Below are 5,870 nucleotides of genomic sequence, written 5' to 3'. Positions count from 1 at the left end.
CTTGCATGCATGAGGCCCTGGGTTCGATTCCTCAGCACCACATAAGCAAAAAGAAAAAAAAGCCGGAAGTGGTGCTGTGGCTCAAGTGGCAGAGTGCTAGCCTTGAGCTGCAGAGCTGAGGGACAGCGCCCAGGCCCAGAGTTTAAGCTCCACGACCAGACCCCCCCCCAAAAAAAACACACACACACAAAAAAAAGAAGTGTAATGCAGACCAGTCCCGAGTTCAAGTTTCAGTTCTGGCACAGAACATGCACACAGACACACACAACCAATGGGAAAAAAGGTCTAGAGATATAGCTCAAGATGTAGAGCAAGCATGAGGTCTTGAGTTCTATCCCTAGTCTGTCAAAAATGAATAAATAAAATGGTTTGAATTTCAATGAAGAATTAGTCCTGAAGACATCCTAAGTGGAAAAAAAATAGGTTACCCAATACTGTGGATGATTATTTTAATTTTCATAAAAATATGTGTGTATTTATGCATGGAGAAAAATAGACAAAGAACAAAATATCATTTTGTTAACTGAGTACTAGGATTTGGGAATGATTTCTGTATTTCCTTTTTTGTGTTTCTACATTTCTGCTAAGTTCTTAATAATAAATATTTAATATGCTAGAGTTTAAAAATTAATACTATTTCCAAGTACTTTGTCTTATAAATAATACCTCCAGTGTTAAATCATAAAATTGGAAATAAGACTCAGCAAATCAGCAGAAGCTCTTTGGATTGTGAGAATAAGACTACTATATTTCCTTTGCCATCTTTTACATTTTTCTCACACTAAAAATGTGTATAATTAGAAACAGGTTTTTGGATGGAAACAGATTCATTTCCTTCCTTGGCCCCCATCAAGGTTCACTTTCTAGAAAGGGCCTGATGGTAGTCATTTGCACCTCAGTGTGAATTTGACACCTCTTCCCCAGGGCACTTACCTTCTCATTATGCTCTCTAATTAGGAAGAAAACTAAGTTCTAGAAAGTTCAGATGTCATGTGGCTTAGCCCACCTACTGCCCCACCAGACTGCCATAAATAACAGTTTTGTCCTCAAAGGAGATGGCCTACCCACAATCTGTGATTCGTCCCTCTCCGACTTCAGAGATACAGGGCTTCCTCTCTGCAGTGTCCCTCTTTGATGAACGTGTTTTCCTCCTGTGCAGGCTCTTCTCAGTTCAGTGTGAGATTCCTTGGCTGGTAAAGCAAGTTCACTGAGTAGAGCCACTTATAAGAAAAACCAGAGCAGCCTCCAGTGGCTGTAGAAGTGAATTCCTCCTTTTGCTTTCTCCCAACTCCAAGTCCCTACTCTTCACTATTTTCTCCCTAATTATTTACCCCTAGATTTTCCGAGGATTTCATTGTCAAATGGTATATCTATCCTGTTATCCTCTTTCATATACTTTGGCTTTTCTCTGTTCAAGCATTCTGATTCTTGGTTCAGAAAAACATGGCTGTTATAGATGACCTCCTCAAATGTCCTTGTTATCTTTTTTTTTTTTTTTTTTGACCAAGGGCCTTGAACTCTGGGCCTGGGTGCTGTCCCTGAGCTCTTCAGCTCAAGGCTAGCACTCTACCCCTTCCTCTTTTTGAGTCATTAATTGGAGCTAAGAGTCTCACGGGGACTTTCCCACCTGGGCTGGCTTGGAACGGCAATCCTCAGATCTCAGCCTCCTAAGTAGTTAGGATTACAGGTGTGAGCCACCTGTGCCCAGACCTGTTAATTTCTTTACATACTTTTGTGCCAGGCTGAATGAAAGAAGAAAAGTCAAGACATCATACACAGGGCTGAGGGTGTGGCTCAAGGACAGGAAATTACCTTACCATGCACAAGAATCTGGGTTCAATCTCACAGCATCAAAAAATAATCTGGGCACTGGTGGATCATATCTAATAATCAGGAGGCTGAGATCTGAGGATTGCAATTCAAAGCCAGCCTGGGCAGGAAAGTCTGTGAGATTCCTATCTCCAATTAATTGCCACAAGTACGAAGCTGTGGCTCAAGTGGTAGAACACTGGCCCTAAGCAAAAATGCTCAGGGACAGTGCTTAGGCCCTGAGTTTAAACTCCAGTACTGAAAACAAAGAAAAAAGGAATGAGGACATCATAGACACACTCCAAATGCAGGTGTATATGTATACATGATCACATACACATACACAGTCACCTTATTTGCACACATGAGAAAAATAATGAACAAAAGTGTTCTTCATGGATGAGTTAATGATTTATACATAGTCCAATATTATCAATAGACATTTTCTGAATTCTTATTGTGAACCAAGATTTAAATCTCAACCCATTTATCCCTATCAATAAATCAGATTATAGTATAGTTGAGCAAATTAAGACTTAGAGACCAATATAGTATCACATTCTTGTAATCTCAGGAGATAGAGGCAGGAGGATTTAAGTTTGAAGCCAGTCTAGTCTACATGGAGAGAACAACTTAGACAACATAGTGAGACCCTGAGATTAGGAGGAGAAGGAGGAGAAAGAGGAGGAGGAGAAAGAAAAGGAGGAGAAAGAGGAGGAGAAGGCGCTCAAGAAAAGCACCAGGCCAGCACCGGTGGCTCACACCTGTAATCCTAGCTGCTCAGGAGGCTGAGATCTGAGGATCACAGTTCAAAGCCAGCTTAGCTCCAATTAACCACCAGAAAACCAGAAGTGGTGCTGTGGCTCAAGTGGTAGAGCACTAACCTTTAGCTGAAGAGCTAAGGGACAGAGCCCAGACCCATAACCTAAAAAAAAAAAAAAAAAAAAAAAGTACCAGGATTTATACCTAGGTATCTGATTCCAATAACCATGCTTGTAGCAACTATACTGTACTTACCTTGTGTTATAATTTGGAAGAGTCTGGGAAAAGTTCCCTGAACCCTACCACTCAGCTTCAAAATAACCCTTCAATTTGCACAGTACTTTATAGAATTATGAATGTATATCTGACTCTCATAACCCTCCTTTGAGATCAACAGGACCTGATAAACTAAATTCTCCTTTTACAAGGAAGAGAATAAAGCTCAATAAGGAATCTGCCATAGGTAGCTAGGGAACCTAGAGCCAGTACTCCGTGTTCCTGCATTTATTTCTCCCTCCCCGAGCTTGGAAATCCCTTTAACAAAGACAAATCCTTTCTTTCACCCATCATTAGAAAGACGCTCTAGATGCTAGCTGAACTCCAAGGTAATGAAGGACTCATTGTGGATGGTTGAGTATTTCCCCACCCTCTCACCTCCTCCTACTTCCTTATCCTTTATCCTCTCCTATCTGCCCCCACTGTTTTAAGCCATTTAGAATGGTCTTACATGTGATTGCTTTGTAATGTGAGCCACAGCCTTCACATGACCATTCTCCAGCTGTGCTATGACAAGTTCTTGAGCAGAAGAAACTCCATTAGCATGAGCAGCTCAAATCAAGGTAAGTGGAGACCCAAGGCAGCTGGACCAGCATTTCTCATGGATACATGGGAGATCCTCAGACTCCATCACCTCCTTCAGTTCATCAAGCATCCAATGTGCTAAAGTTTCTTGTCTTCCCAGAAGTCAAAGTGCTAAATATACCCTCTGTGTGACAACTCAAGAATATATAATGATAAACTTAATATCTAATATTTACATAGTACTAAACCATGTACATGACAATATTCTAATTGCTTTATACATATAACCAATTAATCAGTATTGACTCAATTATTTTGTGTCACTGTGAAACATTAATGTCCTAATAGCTATTGAAATATTTAGAATATTTTTCTCTATATTTTTAGAGTTCAGATTTTTTCCCTTTTTCTGTATTTTCCACTGCTATTAGATAACTAAATATAAACTCTTCAGATTTCTGATTCACTTCTTTTAATCTCCTACAGATTCAATAAGATAAGCCAATGATATTGACATTATATCTAGGAAAAGTTGAATATGCCCCGATATTATTAATAATAATGTATGTGTGATACTGACTGAAATAAAAATATACTTTATATACTTCATTCACATTGGGCACCAAAGCCTTCATTTTAAACTTTTTATGTTGAAATGTTTCAGGTTTACAGAAAACTTGAAAGAATGTTTAAAGAAATTTCCATATACCCTTCAACAATATTTCACTAACACTAGCTGGAAGTATCCAATGGGTTCATATTTATCAATGGAAAAGTTCTATGTATGTGTATATATTATAGTTCTGAGGAACAAATTCAGGGTCCTGTATATGCTAAGCAAGCAAATGCTCTAGTGTATTGGATCTAGGATATATTACCTCCAGACCCAAGAAGTTAATTTTTACAAATCATTCCACTTACTGGGAAGAACAAAATAAATAAAGGGATTCCAATAGAAGCTATGCTTCCCTAAATATTTGGGTTTTGAAAATAAGTTCACAAATTCTTCTGTACTTCTTCCTCCATGAGATAGATAAGCAGACACATACATACATATATACATACATGATAGATAAGTAGATAAACTGATTGATAGAGTCAGAAATCATTGGAAGTCTCCTTTATAATATGAGATTATAAAAGACAGGGGTTTTTTTTGCCTTCTCCTCCTCTTCCTCTTCTTTTTTGAAAACCTGAACCATCTTTTAAACTGTCTACATTGCATGACTGTAACTTTTGTTCTTTTTAGTGTAATTTTGCCATTCCAGGAGAATCTTGTCCAAGAAGATAGAAGTTGCTATTAATTTTATTGTTTATCCTAGGTACTTACCAAAAGGCTCATCAACTCTAAAAGAAAATCAATGTATAGTTTATATCCCAAGCACTTTTAGCTTCTTGCCTCAAAATCCTCATTGTGTGCTGTATGCCAGTGGCTTGCGTCTATAAAACTAGTTACTCAGAGGGCTGAGATCTGAAGATTGATGTTCAAAGCCAGCCCAGGCAGGAAACTACATAATAAACTACTCAAAAAAGTGGCTCTCTGGCTCAAAGTGGTGGAGCACTTACCTTGAGCAAAAAGAAGCTCAGGGCCAGAGCCCAGGCCCAGAGTTCAAGCCTCAGGATTGGCTAAATATATAAATAAATAAACTCTCTTCACCATGCAATGCCACTCAGCCAGTTCTAACCAAGAATACACACTGGAAGTCAGGTGCTGGTGGATCATGCCTATAACTCTAACTACTCAGGAAGATGAGATCTGAGGATCAAGGTTCAAAACCAACCTGGGAAACTCTTATCTCCAATTAGCTACCAACAAGCCAGAAGTAAACATGTGGTTCAAGTGGTCAAGCACCAGCCTTGAGCAGAAAAAGCTAAGTGCTAGCACCCAGGTCTGGAAGACACACTTTATAACAGGTTCAAATCCCAATAAATTCGACCTCTCATTTTCCTTGGAAAGTTTATCAGTCTCTGCTGTGATGGGAATCTATTTGTTGCTTCAAACTTATGTAAGAATTAAGACCCCAAAGTTTTATATAAATTGCTTTTAAAAGATAAGGAAATTGGACCCCACTAAGGTGGCTGGAAGTTTGATCTTTGGGAGCTGATTAGGTTAGATCAAATTACATAGGGTGATTAGGATGGAGAGCTCAAGCTTGAGTCCTGGTAGCTTTATAAAGAGGAGAGATGAAAAGATACAGACACTCCTGCCATGATGTGATGCAAGCAAAAGGCACTCTCACTAGACTTTGTGATCTGTTTTTTGAACCATACATTTCCAGAATCACAAACCAAAATAAACCTCTTTTGTTTATAAAGCAGTGGAAGTAAAGCTATGGCTCAAGTGGTAGAGGCTTTGAGCAAAAGAAGTTCATGGACAGAGTCCAGGCTAAGTTCAAGCCAGGGACTACTCCAAGGAAAGAAAGAGAAAGAAGAAAGAAAGAAAGAAAGAAAGAAAGAAAGAAAGAAAGAAAGAAAGAAAGAAAGAAAGAAAGAAAGAA

Source organism: Dipodomys ordii, unplaced genomic scaffold (assembly GCF_000151885.1).
Source record: "Dipodomys ordii isolate 6190 unplaced genomic scaffold, Dord_2.0 Scaffold4, whole genome shotgun sequence".
Taxonomy (NCBI): domain Eukaryota; kingdom Metazoa; phylum Chordata; class Mammalia; order Rodentia; family Heteromyidae; genus Dipodomys; species Dipodomys ordii.
The sequence above is the reverse complement of the archived record's forward strand: the minus strand, read 5'-3'. Positions refer to the sequence as shown.